Source organism: Dipodomys spectabilis, unplaced genomic scaffold, assembly GCF_019054845.1.
Source record: "Dipodomys spectabilis isolate Male_0828 unplaced genomic scaffold, ASM1905484v1 ptg000041l, whole genome shotgun sequence".
Lineage (NCBI taxonomy): Eukaryota > Metazoa > Chordata > Mammalia > Rodentia > Heteromyidae > Dipodomys > Dipodomys spectabilis.
In genome coordinates, this window is record NW_024870718.1 from 69,823 (window position 1) to 88,123 (window position 18,301).

Below are 18,301 nucleotides of genomic sequence, written 5' to 3' on the forward strand. Positions count from 1 at the left end.
GCAGATATACAAAGTCCGCTGGCAGTGTCCTACGGGGACCAGCTCATCTGGCTGCCACGCCTGTATGTTTGCAACCCCGGAAGAGCTAGGCAGGCGCAATTCTGCAACAATGCAAACGGTGCACGCTGGCCAAACTTCACGGCTGTACAAGAAACCACGGGGGATTTACAAGAAGATGTTCACCCGGAACAGCCGGAGGCCTGCCGGCAGCAAGATTCCGGAATTCTTCCTAAGAAGCCTTGAAAGCAGTGAAACGCTCCTATGTTGCAATAACTCAGAACCTCATTCTGAGTGGTCCCGGCAGAGGTCATTCGGCTGAACACAACCGTGGAGTAATTAGAACCTGATGTAGGCAGTGCCGTCCATAGTGCTGGATGTCAAGTGCTAGCGGGCCAAACAACGGAGCTCTAGTTCTCCAAACTTTCACAGAGTGCCATATGTAGAGGTTCAACTTACTGCTCCGGTTCAGTAGAGTGTAGCCGTCAAAGCTGGAATCAGTAGCACTCAGGTGATAAGAACGGGAAGCAGATATACAAAGTCCGCTGGCAGTGTCCTACGGGGACCAGCTCATCTGGCTGCCACGCCTGTATGTTTGCAACCCCGGAAGAGCTAGGCAGGCGCAATTCTGCAACAATGCAAACGGTGCACGCTGGCCAAACTTCACGGCTGTACAAGAAACCACGGGGGATTTACAAGAAGATGTTCACCCGGAACAGCCGGAGGCCTGCCGGCAGCAAGATTCCGGAATTCTTCCTAAGAAGCCTTGAAAGCAGTGAAACGCTCCTATGTTGCAATAACTCAGAACCTCATTCTGAGTGGTCCCGGCAGAGGTCATTCGGCTGAACACAACCGTGGAGTAATTAGAACCTGATGCAGGCAGTGCCGTCCATAGTGCTGGATGTCAAGTGCTAGCGGGCCAAACAACGGAGCTCTAGTTCTCCAAACTTTCACAGAGTGCCATATGTAGAGGTTCAACTTACTGCTCCGGTTCAGTAGAGTGTAGCAGTCAAAGCTGGAATCAGTAGCACTCAGGTGAGAAGAACGGGAAGTAGATATACCCAGCCAACAGGCAGTGTCCTACGGGGACCAGCCTATCTGGCTGCGACGCCTGAATGTTTGCAATTGCGGCAGAGCTTTGCAGGCGCATTTGTGCAGCAATGCAAACTGCGTACCCTGCCCAAACTTCAAGGGTGTAAAAGAAACCACGGGGGATTTACAAGGAGATGTTCACCCGGAAGATCCGGAGTCTGGCGGCCACAAGATTCCGTAATTCTTCCTAAGAAGCCTTGAAAACAGGGAAACAGTCCTATGTTGCAATAACTCAGAACGTCACTCTGAGTGTTACGTCAGAGGTCATTCGGCTGAACACAACCGTGGAGTAATTAGAACCAGATGTCGGCAGTGCCATCCATAGTGCTGGATGTAAAGTGATAGCGGCCAAACAACGGAGATCTAGTTCTCCAAACTTTGACAGAGTGCCATAAGTAGAGGTTCAACTTACTGCTCCGGTTCAGTAGAGGGTAGCTGTCAAAGCTGGAATCAGTAGCACTCATGGGAGAAGAATTTGAAGTAGATATACCCAGTCAACTGGCAGTGTCCTACGGGGGCCAGCCTATCTGGCTGCCACGCCTGAATGTTTGCAATTGCGGCAGAGCTTTGCAGGCGCAATTGTGCAGCAAGGCAAACTGCGTACCCTGCCCAAATTTCAAGGGTGTAAAATAAACCACGGGGGATTTACAAGGAGATGTTCACCGGGAACAGCCGGAGGCCTACCGGCAGCAAAATTCAGGAATTCTTCCTAAAAAGCCTTGAAAGCAGTGAAACGCTCCTATGTTGTAATAACTCAGAACCTCATTCTGAGTATTCCCGGCAGAGGTCATTCGTTTGAACACAAGAGTGGACTAATTAGAGCCAGATGTAGGCAGTGCCGTCCATAGAGCTGGATTGACAGTGGTCGTGTGCCAAACAACTGAGCTCTAGATATCCAAACTTTCACAGAGTGCCATAAGTAGAGGTTGACCTTACTGCTCCGATTGAGTAGAGTGTAGCCGTCAAAGCTGGAATCATTAGCACTCAGGTGAGAAGAACAAGAATCAGATATACCCAGTCAGCTGGCAGAGTCCTACGAGGACCACCCTATCTGGCTGCCACGCCTGAATGTTTGCAACCACGGCAGAGCTATGCAGGTGAAATTGTACAGCAATGCAAAATGCGTACCCTGGCCAAACTTCACGGGTATACAAGAAAACACGTGGGATTTACAAGGAGATGTTCACCCGCAACAGCTGGAGGCTTTCCGGCAGCAAGATTCCGGAATTCTTCCTAAGAAGCCTTGAAAGCAATGAAACGCTCCTATGTTACAATAACTCAGAACCTCATTCTGAGTGTTCCCGGCAGAGGTCATTCGGCTGAACACAACCGTGGACTAATTAGAGCCAGATGTCGGCAGTGCCGTACATAGTGCTGGATGGACATTGGTCGCGTGCCAAACAACTGAGCTCTAGTTCTCCAAACTTTCACAGAGTGCCATAAGTAGAGGTTCAACTTACTGCTCCGGTTGAGTAGAATGTAGAAGTCAAAGCTGGAATCAGTAGCACTCAGGTGAGAAGAACGGGAAGCAGATATACCCAGTCCGCTGGCAGTGTTCTAAGGGGACCAGCGTATCTGGCTGCCTCGCCTGAATGTTTGCAACCGCGGCAAAGCTATGCAGGCGCAATTGTGCAGCAATGCAAACTGCGAACCCTGGCCAAACTTCACGGGTGTAGAAGAAACCACGGGGGATTTACAAGGAGGTGTTCACCCAGAACAGCCGGAGGCCTGACGGCAGCAAGTTTCCGGAATTCTTCCTAAGAAGCCTTGAAAGCAGTGAAACGCTTCTATGTTGCAATAACTCAGAACCTCATTCTGAGTGTTCCCGGCAGACCTCATTCGGCAGAAGACAACCGTGGACTTATTAGAGCTAGATCTAGGCAGTGCCGTCCATAGTGCTGGATGGACAGTGGTCGTGCGGTAAACAAATGAGCTCTAGTTCTCCAACATTTCACAGAGTGCCATAAGTAGAGGTTCACCTTACTGCTCCAGTTCAGTAGAGTGTAGCCATCAAAGCTGGAATCAGTAGCACTCAGGTGAGAAAAACGGGAAGCAGATATTCCCAGTTCGCTGGGAGTGTCCTAGGTGGACCAGCCTATCTGGCTGCCACGCCAGAATGTTTGCAACCCCGGGAGAGCTATGCAGGTGCAATTGTGCAGCAAAGCAAACTGCATACCCTGGAGAAATTTCAAGAGTGTACAAAAAACCACGGGGGATTTACTAGGAGATGTTCACCGGGAACAGCCGGAGGCCTGCCTGCAGCAAGATTCCGGAATTCCTTCTAAGAAGCCTTGAAAGCAGTGAAACGCTCCTAGGTTGCAATAACTCAGAACCTGATTCTGAGTGTTCCCGGCAGAGGTCATTCGGCTGAACACAACCGTGCACTATTTACAGCTAGATCTAGGCAGTGCCGTCTATGTTGCTGGATGGACAGTGGTCGTGTGCGAAACAACTGAGCTCTAGTTCTCCAAACTTTCACAGATTGTAGAGGTTCAACTTACTGTCCGCTGGCAGTGTCCTACGGGGACCAGCCTATCTGGCTGCCACGCCTGAATATTTGCAACCGCGGCAGAGCTATGCAGGCGCAATTGTGCAGAAATGCAAACTGCGTACCCTGGCCAAACTTCAAGGGTGTACAAGAAACCACGGGGGATTTACAAGGAGATGTTCAGCTGGAACAGCCAGACAGCTGCCGGCAGCAAGATTCCGGAATTCTTCCTAAGAAGCCGTGAAAGCAGTGAAACGCTCCTATGTTGAAATAACTCAGAACCTCATTCTGAGTGTTCCCGGCAGAGGTCATTCGGCTCAACACAGCGGTTTAGTAATTAGAACCAGACGTAGGCAGTGCCGTCCATAGTGCTGGATGGAAAGTTGTAGCGTGCCAAACAACTGAGCTCTAGTTCTCCAAACTTTCACAGAGTGCCAAAAGTAGAGGTTCAACTTACTGCTCCGGTTCAGTAGACTGTAGCCGTCAAAGCTGGAATCAGTAGCACTCAGGTGAGAAGAACGGGAAGTAGATATACCCAATCAGCTGGCAGTGTCCTCGGGGACCAGCCTATCTGGTTGCCACGACTGAATGTTTGCAATTGCGGCAGAGCTTTGCAGGCGCAATTGTGCAGCAATGCAAACTGCGTACCCTGCCCAAACTTCACGGGTGTAAAAGAAACTACGGGGGATTTACAAGGAGATGTTCACCCGGAAGAGCTGGAGGCCTGCCGGCAGCAAGATTCCGGAATTCTTCCTAAGAAGACTTGAAAGCAGTGAAACGCTCCTATGTTGCAATAACTCAGAACCTCATTCTGAGTGCTCCCGGCAGAGGTCATTCGGCTGAACACAACCGTGGACTAATTAGAACCAGATATAGGCAGTGCCGTCCATAGTGCTGGATGGACAGTGGTCGCATGCCAAATTACTGAGCTCTAGTTCTCTAAACTTTAACAGAGTGCCATAAGTAGAGGTTCAACTTACTGTTCCGGTTGAGTAGAGTGTATCCGTCAAAGCTGGAATCAGTAGCACTCAGGTGAGAAGAACGAGAAGCAGATATACCCAGTCCGCTCTCAAAGTCCTACGGGGACCAGCCTATCTGTTTGCCACGCCTGAATGTTTGCAACCGCGGCAGAGCTATGCTGGCGCAGTTGTGCAGCAATGCAAACTGCATACCCTGGCTAAACTGCACGGTTTTAGAAGAAACCACAGGGGATTTACAGGTAGATGGTCACCCAGAAGAGCCGGAGGCCTGCCCGCAGCAATATTCCGGAATTCTTCCTAAGAAGCCTTGAAAGCAGTGAAACGCTCCTATGTTGCAATAACTCAGAACCTCATTCTGAGTGGTCCCGGCAGAGGTCATTCGGCTGAACACAAACGAGGAGTAATTAGAACCAGATATAGGCAGTGCCGTCCATAGTGCTGGATGTCAAGTGCTAGCGGGCCAAACAACGGTGCTCTAGTTCTCCAAACTTTCACAGAGTGCCTTAAGTAGAGGTTCAACTTACTGCTCCGGTTCAGTAGAATGTAGCAGTCAAAGCTGGAATCAGTAGAACTCAGGTGAGAAGAACGGGAAGTAGATATACCCAGTCAACTGGCAGTGTCCTCCGGGACCAGCCTATCTGGCTGCCACGCCTGAATGTTTGCAATTGCGTCAGAGCTTTGCAGGCGCAATTGTGCAGCAATGCAAACTGCGTACCCTGCCTAAACTTCAAGGGTGTAAAAGAAACCAGGGGGGATTTACAAGGAGATGTTCACCTGGAAGATCCGGAGTCTGGCGGCCACAAGATTCCGGAATTCTTCCTAAGAAGCCTTGAAAACAGGGAAACAGTCCTATGTTGCAATAACTCAGAACCTCACTCTGAGTGTTACGGCAGAGGTCATTCGGCTGAACACAACCGTGGACTAATTAGAGCCAGATGTAGGCAGTGCCGTCCATAGTGATGGATGGAGAGTGATCGCGTGCCAAACAACTGAGTTCTTGTTATCCAAACTTACATAGAGTGCCATAAGTAGAGGTTCAACTTACTGCTCCGGTTGAGTAGAGTGCAGGAGTCAAAGCTGGAATCAGTAGCACTCAGGTGAGAAGAACGGGAAGTAGATATACCCAGTCAACTGGCAGTGTCTTACGGAGACCAGCCTATCTGGCTGCCACGCCTGAATATTTGCAATTGCGGCAGAGCTTTGCAGGCGCAATTGTGCAGCAATGCAAACTGCGTACCCTGACCAAACTTCAAGGGTGTAAAAGAAACCATGGGGGATTTACAAGGAGATGTTCACCCAGAACTCCCGGTGGCCTGCTGGCAGCAATATTCTGGAATTCTTCCTAAGAAGCCTTGAAAGCAGTGAAACGCTCCTATGTTGCAATAACTCAGAACCTCATTCAGAATGGTCCCGGCAGAGGTCATTCGGCTGAACACAACCGTGGAGTAATTAGAACCAGATGAAGGCAGTGCCGTCCATAGTGCTGGATGTAAAGTGGTAGCGGACCAAACAACGGAGCTCTAGTTCTCCAAACTTTCACAGAGTGCCATAAGTAGAGGTTCAACTTACTGCTCCGGTTCAGTAGAGTGTAGCCGTCAAAGCTGGAATCAGTAGCACTCAGGTGATAAGAACGGGAAGCAGATATACAAAGTCCGCTGGCAGTGTCCTACGGGGACCAGCTCATCTGGCTGCCACGCCTGTATGTTTGCAACCCCGGAAGAGCTAGGCAGGCGCAATTCTGCAACAATGCAAACGGTGCACGCTGGCCAAACTTCACGGCTGTACAAGAAACCACGGGGGATTTACAAGAAGATGTTCACCCGGAACAGCCGGAGGCCTGCCGGCAGCAAGATTCCGGAATTCTTCCTAAGAAGCCTTGAAAGCAGTGAAACGCTCCTATGTTGCAATAACTCAGAACCTCATTCTGAGTGGTCCCGGCAGAGGTCATTCGGCTGAACACAACCGTGGAGTAATTAGAACCTGATGTAGGCAGTGCCGTCCATAGTGCTGGATGTCAAGTGCTAGCGGGCCAAACAACGGAGCTCTAGTTCTCCAAACTTTCACAGAGTGCCATATGTAGAGTTTCAACTTACTGCTCCAGTTCAGTAGAGTGTAGCAGTCAAAGCTGGAATCAGTAGCACTCAGGTGAGAAGAACGGGAAGTAGATATACCCAGCCAACAGGCAGTGTCCTACGGGGACCAGCCTATCTGGCTGCGACGCCTGAATGTTTGCAGCCGCGGCAGAGCTACGCAAGCGCAATGGTGCAGCAATGCATGCTGATACCCTGGTCAAAGTTCACGGATGTACAAGAAACCACGCGGGATTTACAAGGAGATGTTCACCCGGAAGAGCCAGAGGCCTGCCGTCAGCAAGATTCCGGAATTCTTCCTAAGAAGCCTTGAAAACAGTGAAACGGTCCATTGTTGCAATAAATCAGAACTTCATTCTGAGTGTTACCGGCCGAGGTTATTCAGTTGAACACAACCTTGGACTAATTAGAGCAAGACGTATGCAGTGCCGTCCATAGTGCTGTATGGACAGTGGTGGTGTGCCAAACAACTGAGCTCTAGTTCTCCAAATTTTTACAGAGTGCCATAAGTAGAGGTTCAACTCACTTCTCTGGTTGAGTATAGTGTAGCCGTCAAAGATGGAATCAGTAGCACTCAGGTGAGAAGAACGGGAAGCAGATATACCGAGTCCGCTGGCAGTGTCCTACAGGGACCAGCCTATCTGGCTGCCACGCCTAAATATTTGCAACTGTGGCAGAGCTATGCCAGAGCAATTGTTCAGTAAGGCAAACTGCGTACCCTGGCCAAACTTCACGGGTGTACAATATACCACGGGGGATTTACAAGGAGATGTTCACCCGGAACAGAAGGAGGCCAGCCGGCAGCAAGATTCCGTAATTCTTCCTAAGAAGCCTTGAAACCAGTGAAACGGTCCATTGTTGCAATAAATCAGAACTTCATTCTGAGTGTTCCCGGCACAGGTCATTCAGTTGAACACAACCGTGGAGTAATTAGAGCCAGATGTAGGCAGTGCCGTCCATATTCCTGGATGGACAGTGGTCGCGTGCCAAACAACTGAGCTCTACTTCTCCAAACTTTCACAGAGTTCCATAAGTAGAGGTTCAACTTACTGCTCCGGATGAGTAGAGTGTAGCCCTCAAACCTGGAATCAGTAGCACTCAGGTGAGAATAAGAGGAAGCAGAAAGACCCATTCTGCTGGCAGTGTCCTACTTGGACAAACCTATCTGGCTGCCACACCTGAATGTTTGCAATCGCCGCAGAGCTATGCAGGCGCAATTCTGCAACAATTCATACTGCGTACCTTGGCCAAACTTCACTGGTGTAGAAAAAACCACAGGGGATTTACATGGAGATGTTCACCCAGAAGAGCCGGAGGCCTGCCGGCAGCAAGATTCAGCAATTCTTCCTAAGAAGCCTTGAAAGCAGTGAAACGCTCCCCTGTTGCAATAACTCAGAACCTCATTCTGAGTGTTCCCGTCAGAGGTCATTTGGCTCAACACAGCGGTTTAGTAATTAGAACCAGACGTAGGCAGTGCGGTCCATAATGCTGGATGGACAGTCGTTGCGTGCCAAACAACTGAGCTCTAGTTCTCCAAACTTTCACAGAGTGCCATAAGTAGAAGTTCAACTTTCTGCTCCGGTTGAGTAGAGTGTAGCCGTCAAAGCTGGAATCAGTAGCCCTCACGTGAGAAGATCGGGAAGCAGATATACCCCGTCCGCTGGGAGTGTCCTACGGGGTCAGGCTATTTGGCTGCCATGCCTGAATATTTGCAACTGTGGCAGAGCTATGCAGGTGCAATTGTGCAGAAATGCACCATGTGTACCCTGGCCAAACTTCAGGGTGTACAAGAAACCACCGGGGATTTAAAAGGAGATCTTCACCCGTTACAGCCGGAGGCGTACCGGCAGCAAGAATGTAGATTCTTCCTAAGAAGCCTTGGAAGCAGTGAAAAGTTTCTAGGTTGCAATAACTCAGAACCAGATTCTGAGTGTTCCCAGCAGAGGTCATTCGGCTGAACACAACCGTGGACTCATTAGAGCCAGATGTAGGCAGTGCCGTCCATAGTGCTGGATGGAGAGTGGTCGCGTGACAAACGATTGAGCTCTAGATTTTCAAATTTTCATAGAGTGCCATAAGTAGAGGTTCAACTTACTGCTCCAGTTGAGTAGATTTTAGCCGTCAAACCTGGAATCAGTAGCACTCAAGTGAGAAAAACGGGAAGCAGATATACCCAGTCCGCTGGCAGTGTCCGACGGGGACCAGCCTTTCTGGCTGCCACGCCTGAAGGTTTGCAACCGCGGCAGAGATATGCAGGTGCAATTGTGCAGCAATGCAAACTGCGTACCCTGGCCAAAATTCATGTGTGTAAAAGAAACCACGGTGGATTTACAACCAGAGGCCTGCCGGCAGCAAGATTCCGGAATTCTTCCTAAGACGCCTTCAAAGCAGTGAAACACTCCTATGTTATAATAACTCAGAACCTCATACTGAGTGTTCCCGGCAGAGGTCATTCGGCTGAACATAACCGTGGACTCATTAGAGCCAGATGTAGGCAGTGCTGTCCATAGTGTAGGATGGAGAGTGGTCGTGTGCCAAAAACTGAGCTCTAGGTCTGCAAACTTTCACAGAGTGCCATAAGTAGATTTTCAACTTACTGCTCTGGTTGAGTAGAGTGTAGCTGTCAAAGCTGGAATCAGTAGTACTCAGGTGAAAAGAACGGAAAGCAGATATACACAGTCCGCTGGCAGTGTCCTACGGGGACCAGCCGATCTGGCTGCCAAGCCTGAAATTTTGTAACCGCGGCAGGACTATGCAGGCGCAATTGTGCAGCAATGCCAACTGCGTACCCTGGCCAAACTTCACGGGTGTACAAGAAACCACAGGTGATTTACAAGGAGATGTTCACCCGGAACAGCCGGAGGCCTGCCGGCAGCAAGTTTCCGGAAATCTTCCTCAGAAGCCTTGAAAGCAATGAAACGCTCCTATGTTGCAGTAACTCTGAAACTCATTCTGAGTGTTCAAGGCAGAGGTCATTCTGCTGAACACAATCGTGGACTAATACAGCCAGATGTAGGCAGTGCAGTCCATAGTGCTGGATGGAGAGTTGTCACGTGCCAAACAACTGAGCTCTATTTCTTGAAACTTTCACAGAGTGCCATAAGTAGAGGTTCAACTTACTTGTCTGGTTGAGTCGAGTGTAGCCGTCAAAGCTGGAATCAGTAGCACTCAGGTGACAAGAACGGGAAGCAGATATACCCAGTCCGCTCTCAGTGTCCTACAGACACCAGCCTATTTGGCTGCCACGCCTGAATGTTTGCAACCATGGCAGAGCTATGCAGGAGCAATTGTGCAGGAAGGAAAATTGCGTACCCTGGCCAAACTTCACGGGTTTACAACAAACCACGGGGGATTTACAAGGAGATGTTCACCCGGAAGATCCGGAGGCCTGGCGACAGCAAGATTCCGGAATTCTTCCTAAGAAGCCTTGAAAACAGGGAAACAGTCCTATGTTGCAATAACTCAGAACCTCACTCTGAGTGTTCGCGGCAGAGGTCATTCGGCTGAACACAACCGTGGACTAATTAGAGCCAGATGTAGGCAGTGCCATCCATAGTGATGGATTTACAGTGGTTGCGTGCCAAACAACTGAGCTCTTGTTATCCAAACTTACACAGAGACCCATAAGTAGAAGTTCAACTTACTGCTCCCGTTGAGTAGAGTGCAGCCGTCAAAGCTGGAATCAGTAACACTCAGGTGAGAAGAACGGGAAGTAGATACACCCGGTCAACAGGCAATGTCTTACAGGGACCAGCCTATCTGGCTGCCACGCCTGAATATTTGCAATTGCGGCAGAGCTTTGCAGGCGCAATTGTGCAGCAATGCAAACTACGTACCCTGCCCAAACTTCAAGGGTGTAAAAGAAACCACGTGGGATTTACCAGGAGATGTTCACCCAGAACAGCAAGTGGCCTGCCGGCAGCAAGATTCCAGAAATCTTCCTAAGAAGTCTTGAAAGCAGTGAAACGCTCCTATGTTGCAATAACTCTACACATCATTCTGAGTGTTCCCGGCAGAGGTCATTCGGCTGAACCCAAGAGTGGAGTAATTAGAACCAGATGTAGGCAGTGCCGTCCGTAGTGCTGGATGAACAGTGGTCGCGTGCCAAACAACTGAGCTCTAGTTATCCAAACTTTCACAGAGTGCCATAAGTTGTGGTTCAACTTACTGCTCCGGTTGAGTAGAGTGTAGCCGTCAAAGCTGGAATCAGTAGCACTCAGGTGAGAAGAACGGGAAGCAGATATACCCAGTCCGCTGGCAGTGCCCTACATGGACCAGCCTATGTGGTAGCCACGCCGGAACGTTTCAACCAAGGCAGAGCTATGCAGGCACAATTGTGCTGCAATGAATACTGTGGGCCCTGTCCAAACTTCACGCGTTTAGACGAAACCACGGGTGATTACAAGGAGATGTTCACCCGGAACAGCCTGAGGCCTGCCGTCAACAAGATTGTGGAATTCTTCCGAAGAAGTCACGAAAGAAGTGAAACACTCCTATGTTGCAATAACTCAGAACCTCATTCTGAGTGTTCCCGGCAGAGGTCATTCGGCTGAACACAACCGTAGACTAATTAGAGCCAGATGTAGGCAGTGCTGTCCATAGTGCTGGATGGACAGTGGTCTGGAGCCAACAATTGAGCTCTAGTTCTCCAAACTTTCACAGAGTGCCATAATGAGAGGTTCAACGTACTGGGCTGGTTGAGTAGAGTGTGGCCGTCAAAGCTGGAATCATTAGCACTCAGGTGAGAAGAACGGGAAGCACATATACCCAGTCAGCAGGCATTGTCCTACGGGGACCAGCCTATCTGGCTGCCACGCCTGAATGTTTGCAACCGCGGCAGAGCTATGCAGGTGCAATTGTGCAGCAATGCAACCTGCGTACCCTGGCCAAACTTCATGGGTGTACAAGAAACCACCGGGGATTTACAAGGAGATGTTCACCTGGAAGAGCCTGAGGTCTGCCGGCAGACAGATTCCGGAATTCTACCTAAGAAGACTTGAAAGCAGTGAAACGCTGCTATGTTGCAATAACTCAGAACCTCATTCTGAGTGTTCCCGGCAGAGGTCATTCAGAAGAACACAACCGTGGACTAATTAGAGCCAGATGTAGGCATTGCCGTCCATAGTGCTGGATCACAGTCGTCGCGTGCCAAACAACTGAGCTCTAGTTCTGCAAACTTTCACAGAGTGCCATTAGTAGAGGTTCAACTTACTGCTCCGGTTGAATAGAGTGTAGGGGGCAAAGCTGGAATCAGTAGCACTTAAGTGAGAAAAACGGGAAGCAGATATACCCAGTGTGCTGGCCGGGTACTACGGGGTCCAGCCTATCTGGCTGCCAAGCCTGAATGTTTTCAACCACGGAAGAGCTATGCAGGCACAATTGTGCATCAATGCAAAGTGCGTACCTTGGCCAAACTTCACAAGAGTACAAGAAACCACGGGGGATTTACAAGGAGATGTTCACCAGGAACAGCCGGAGACCTGAGGGCAGCAAGATATAGGAATTCTTCCTAAGAGGCCTTGAAAGCAGTGAAACCGTCCTATGTTGCAATAACTCAGAACCTCATTCTGAGTGTTCCCGGCAGAGGTCATTCGGCTGAACACAACCGTGGACTAATTAGAGGCAGATCTAGGTAGTGCCGTCCATAGTGCTGGATGGACAGTGGTCACGTGCCAAACACCTGAGCTCTAGTTCTCCGAACGTTCACAGAGTGCCATAAGTAGGGGTTCAACTTACTGCTCAGGTTGAGTAGAGTGTAGAAGTCAAAGCTGGAAACAGTAGCACTCAGGTGAGAAGAACGGGAAGCAGATATACCCAGTCTGCTGGCAGTGTCCTACCTGGACCAGCCTACCTCCCTGCCACGTCTGAATGTTTGCACCCGTGGCAGAGCTATGCAGGCGCAATTGTGCAGGAATGCACACTTCGTACCCTGGACAAACTTCTCGGGTGTAGAAGAAACCACAGGGGATTTACAAGGAGATATTCACCCGGAACAGCTGGAGGCCTGCCGGCAGCAAGATTCCGGAATTCTTCCTAAGAAGCCTTGAAAGCAGTGAAACGTTCCTATGTTGCAATAACTCAGAACCTCATTCTGAGTGTTTACGGCAGAGGTCATTTGGCTGAACACAACCGTGGACTAATTAGAGCCAGATGTAGGCAGTGCCGTCCATAGTGCTCGATGGACAGTGGTCGCGTGCCAAACAACTGAGCTCTAGTTCTCCAAACTTTCACAGAGTGACATAAGTAGAGGTTCAAAATACTGCTCCGGTTGAGTAGAGTGTAGCCGTCAAAGCTGGAAACAGTAGCACTCAGTTGAGAAGAACGGGAAGCAGACATACCCAGTCCGGTGTCAGTGTCCTACGGGGACCAGCCTATCTGGCTGCCAGGCCTGAATGTTTGCAACCGCGGCAGAGGTATGCAGGCGCAATTGTGCAGAAATGCAACCTGCGTACCTTGGCCAAACTTCACGCCTGTACAAGAAACCATGGGGGATTTACAAGGAGATGTTCACCCAGAACAGCAAGAGGCCTGCCGGCAGCAAGATTACGGAATTCTTCCTAAGAAACCTTGAAAGCAGTGAAATGCTCCTATGTTGCAATAACTCAGAACCTCATTCTGAGTGTTCCCGGCAGAGGTCATTCGGCTGAACACAACCGTAGACTAATTAGAGCCAGATGTAGGCAGTGCTGTCCATAGTGCTGGATGGACAGTGGTCTGGAGCCAACAATTGAGCTCTAGTTCTCCAAACTTTCACAGAGTGCCATAATGAGAGGTTCAACGTACTGGGCTGGTTGAGTAGAGTGTGGCCGTCAAAGCTGGAATCATTAGCACTCAGGTGAGAAGAACGGGAAGCACATATACCCAGTCAGCAGGCATTGTCCTACGGGGACCAGCCTATCTGGCTGCCATGCCTGAATGTTTGCAACCGCGGCAGAGCTATGCAGGTGCAATTGTGCAGCAATGCAACCTGCGTACCCTGGCCAAACTTCATGGGTGTACAAGAAACCACCGGGGATTTACAAGGAGATGTTCACCTGGAAGAGCCTGAGGTCTGCCGGCAGACAGATTCCGGAATTCTACCTAAGAAGACTTGAAAGCAGTGAAACGCTGCTATGTTGCAATAACTCAGAACCTCATTCTGAGTGTTCCCGGCAGAGGTCATTCAAAAGAACACAACCGTGGACTAATTAGAGCCAGATGTAGGCATTGCCGTCCATAGTGCTGGATCACAGTCGTCGCGTGCCAAACAACTGAGCTCTAGTTCTGCAAACTTTCACAGAGTGCCATTAGTAGAGGTTCAACTTACTGCTCCGGTTGAATAGAGTGTAGGGGGCAAAGCTGGAATCAGTAGCACTTAAGTGAGAAAAACGGGAAGCAGATATACCCAGTGTGCTGGCCGGGTACTACGGGGTCCAGCCTATCTGGCTGCCAAGCCTGAATGTTTTCAACCACGGAAGAGCTATGCAGGCACAATTGTGCATCAATGCAAAGTGCGTACCTTGGCCAAACTTCACAAGTGTACAAGAAACCACGGGGGATTTACAAGGAGATGTTCACCAGGAACAGCCGGAGACCTGAGGGCAGCAAGATATAGGAATTCTTCCTAAGAGGCCTTGAAAGCAGTGAAACCGTCCTATGTTGCAATAACTCAGAACCTCATTCTGAGTGTTCCCGGCAGAGGTCATTCGGCTGAACACAACCGTGGACTAATTAGAGGCAGATCTAGGTAGTGCCGTCCATAGTGCTGGATGGACAGTGGTCACGTGCCAAACACCTGAGCTCTAGTTCTCCGAACGTTCACAGAGTGCCATAAGTAGGGGTTCAACTTACTGCTCAGGTTGAGTAGAGTGTAGAAGTCAAAGCTGGAAACAGTAGCACTCAGGTGAGAAGAACGGGAAGCAGATATACCCAGTCTGCTGGCAGTGTCCTACCTGGACCAGCCTACCTCCCTGCCACGTCTGAATGTTTGCACCCGTGGCAGAGCTATGCAGGCGCAATTGTGCAGGAATGCACACTTCGTACCCTGGACAAACTTCTCGGGTGTAGAAGAAACCACAGGGGATTTACAAGGAGATATTCACCCGGAACAGCTGGAGGCCTGCCGGCAGCAAGATTCCGGAATTCTTCCTAAGAAGCCTTGAAAGCAGTGAAACGTTCCTATGTTGCAATAACTCAGAACCTCATTCTGAGTGTTTACGGCAGAGGTCATTTGGCTGAACACAACCGTGGACTAATTAGAGCCAGATGTAGGCAGTGCCGTCCATAGTGCTCGATGGACAGTGGTCGCGTGCCAAACAACTGAGCTCTAGTTCTCCAAACTTTCACAGAGTGACATAAGTAGAGGTTCAAAATACTGCTCCGGTTGAGTAGAGTGTAGCCGTCAAAGCTGGAAACAGTAGCACTCAGTTGAGAAGAACGGGAAGCAGACATACCCAGTCCGGTGTCAGTGTCCTACGGGGACCAGCCTATCTGGCTGCCAGGCCTGAATGTTTGCAACTGCGGCAGAGGTATGCAGGCGCAATTGTGCAGAAATGCAACCTGCGTACCTTGGCCAAACTTCACGCCTGTACAAGAAACCATGGGGGATTTACAAGGAGATGTTCACCCGGAACAGCAAGAGGCCTGCCGGCAGCAAGATTACGGAATTCTTCCTAAGAAACCTTGAAAGCAGTGAAATGCTCCTATGTTGCAATAACGCAGAACCTCATTCTGAGTGTTCCCGGCAGAGGTCATTCGGCTGAACACAACCGTAGACTAATTAGAGCCAGATGTAGGCAGTGCTGTCCATAGTGCTGGATGGACAGTGGTCTGGAGCCAACAATTGAGCTCTAGTTCTCCAAACTTTCACAGAGTGCCATAATGAGAGGTTCAACGTACTGGGCTGGTTGAGTAGAGTGTGGCCGTCAAAGCTGGAATCATTAGCACTCAGGTGAGAAGAACGGGATGCACATATACCCAGTCAGCAGGCATTGTCCTACGGGGACCAGCCTATCTGGCTACCATGCCTGAATGTTTGCAACCGCGGCAGAGCTATGCAGGTGCAATTGTGCAGCAATGCAACCTGCGTACCCTGGCCAAACTTCATGGGTGTACAAGAAACCACCGGGGATTTACAAGGAGATGTTCACCTGGAAGAGCCTGAGGTCTGCCGGCAGACAGATTCCGGAATTCTACCTAAGAAGACTTGAAAGCAGTGAAACGCTGCTATGTTGCAATAACTCAGAACCTCATTCTGAGTGTTCCCGGCAGAGGTCATTCAGAAGAACACAACCGTGGACTAATTAGAGCCAGATGTAGGCATTGCCGTCCATAGTGCTGGATCACAGTCGTCGCGTGCCAAACAACTGAGCTCTAGTTCTGCAAACTTTCACAGAGTGCCATTAGTAGAGGTTCAACTTACTGCTCCGGTTGAATAGAGTGTAGGGGGCAAAGCTGGAATCAGTAGCACTTAAGTGAGAAAAACGGGAAGCAGATATACCCAGTGTGCTGGCCGGGTACTACGGGGTCCAGCCTATCTGGCTGCCAAGCCTGAATGTTTTCAACCACGGAAGAGCTATGCAGGCACAATTGTGCATCAATGCAAAGTGCGTACCTTGGCCAAACTTCACAAGTGTACAAGAAACCACGGGGGATTTACAAGGAGATGTTCACCAGGAACAGCCGGAGACCTGAGGGCAGCAAGATATAGGAATTCTTCCTAAGAGGCCTTGAAAGCAGTGAAACCGTCCTATGTTGCAATAACTCAGAACCTCATTCTGAGTGTTCCCGGCAGAGGTCATTCGGCTGAACACAACCGTGGACTAATTAGAGGCAGATCTAGGTAGTGCCGTCCATAGTGCTGGATGGACAGTGGTCACGTGCCAAACACCTGAGCTCTAGTTCTCCGAACGTTCACAGAGTGCCATAAGTAGGGGTTCAACTTACTGCTCCGGTTGAGTAGAGTGTAGAAGTCAAAGCTGGAAACAGTAGCACTCAGGTGAGAAGAACGGGAAGCAGATATACCCAGTCTGCTGGCAGTGTCCTACCTGGACCAGCCTACCTCCCTGCCACGTCTGAATGTTTGCACCCGTGGCAGAGCTATGCAGGCGCAATTGTGCAGGAATGCACACTTCGTACCCTGGACAAACTTCTCGGGTGTAGAAGAAACCACAGGGGATTTACAAGGAGATATTCACCCGGAACAGCTGGAGGCCTGCCGGCAGCAAGATTCCGGAATTCTTCCTAAGAAGCCTTGAAAGCAGTGAAACGTTCCTATGTTGCAATAACTCAGAACCTCATTCTGAGTGTTTACGGCAGAGGTCATTTGGCTGAACACAACCGTGGACTAATTAGAGCCAGATGTAGGCAGTGCCGTCCATAGTGCTCGATGGACAGTGGTCGCGTGCCAAACAACTGAGCTCTAGTTCTCCAAACTTTCACAGAGTGCCATAAGTAGATTTTCAACTTACGACTCCGGTTGAGTAGAGTTTAGCCGTCAAATCTGGAATCAGTAGCACACAAGTGAGAAGAACGGGAAGCAGATATACCCAGTTCGCTGGCAGTGTCCTACGGGGACCAGCCTACCTAGCTGCCATGCCTGAATGTTTGCAAACGCCGCAGATCTATGCAGGCGCTATTGTGCAGTAATGCAAAATGCGTACCCTGGGGAAACTTCACGAGTGTAAAAGAAACCACGGGGAATTTACAAGGCGATGTTCACTTGGAACAGCCGGAGGCCTGTCGGCCGTAAGATTCGGGAATTCTTCCTAAGAAGTCTTGAAAGTAGTGAAACGCTCCTATGTTGCAATAACTCAGAACCTCATTCTGAGTGTTCCCGGCAGAGGTTATTCGGCTGAACACAACCATCGACTAATTAGAGCCAGATGAAGGCAGTGCCGTCCATAGTGCTGGATGTACAGTGGTCGTGTGCCAAACAACTGAGCTCTAGTTCTCTAAACTTTCACAGAGTGCCATAAGTAGAGGTTCAACTTACTGCTCCGGTTGAGTACAGTGTAGCCGTCAAAGCTGGAATCAGTAGCACACAGGTGAGAAGAACGGGAAGCAGATATACCCAGTCCGCTGGCAGTGTGCTACAGGGACCAGCCTATGTGGCTGCCACACCTGATTGTTGGCAACCGCTGCAGAGCGATGCAGGCGCAATCGTTCAGAAATGCAAACTGCGTACCCTGGCGAAACTTCACCGGTGTAGAAGAAACCACGGGGGATTTACAAGGAGATATTCACCCGGAACAGCCGGAGGCCTGCCGGCAGCAAGATTCGGGAATTCTTCCTAAGAAGCCTTGAAAGCAATGAAACGCTCCTATGTTGCAATAACTCATAACCTCATTCTGTGTGTTCACGGTAGAGGTCTTTTGGCTGAACCCAACCGTGGACTAATTAGAGCCAGATGTAGGCAGTGCTGTCCATAGTGCTCGATGGACAGTGGTCACGTGCCAAACAACTGAGCTCTAGTTCTCCAAACTTTCACAGAGTGCCATAAGTAGAGGTTCAACTTACTGCTCCGATTGAGTAGATTGTAGCGGTCAAAGCTGGAATCAGTAGCACTCAGGTGAGAAGAACAGGAAGCACATATACCCAGTCCGCTGGCAGTGTCCTACGGGGACATGCCTATCAGGCTGCCACACCTGAATGTTTGCAACCTTGGCAGATCTATG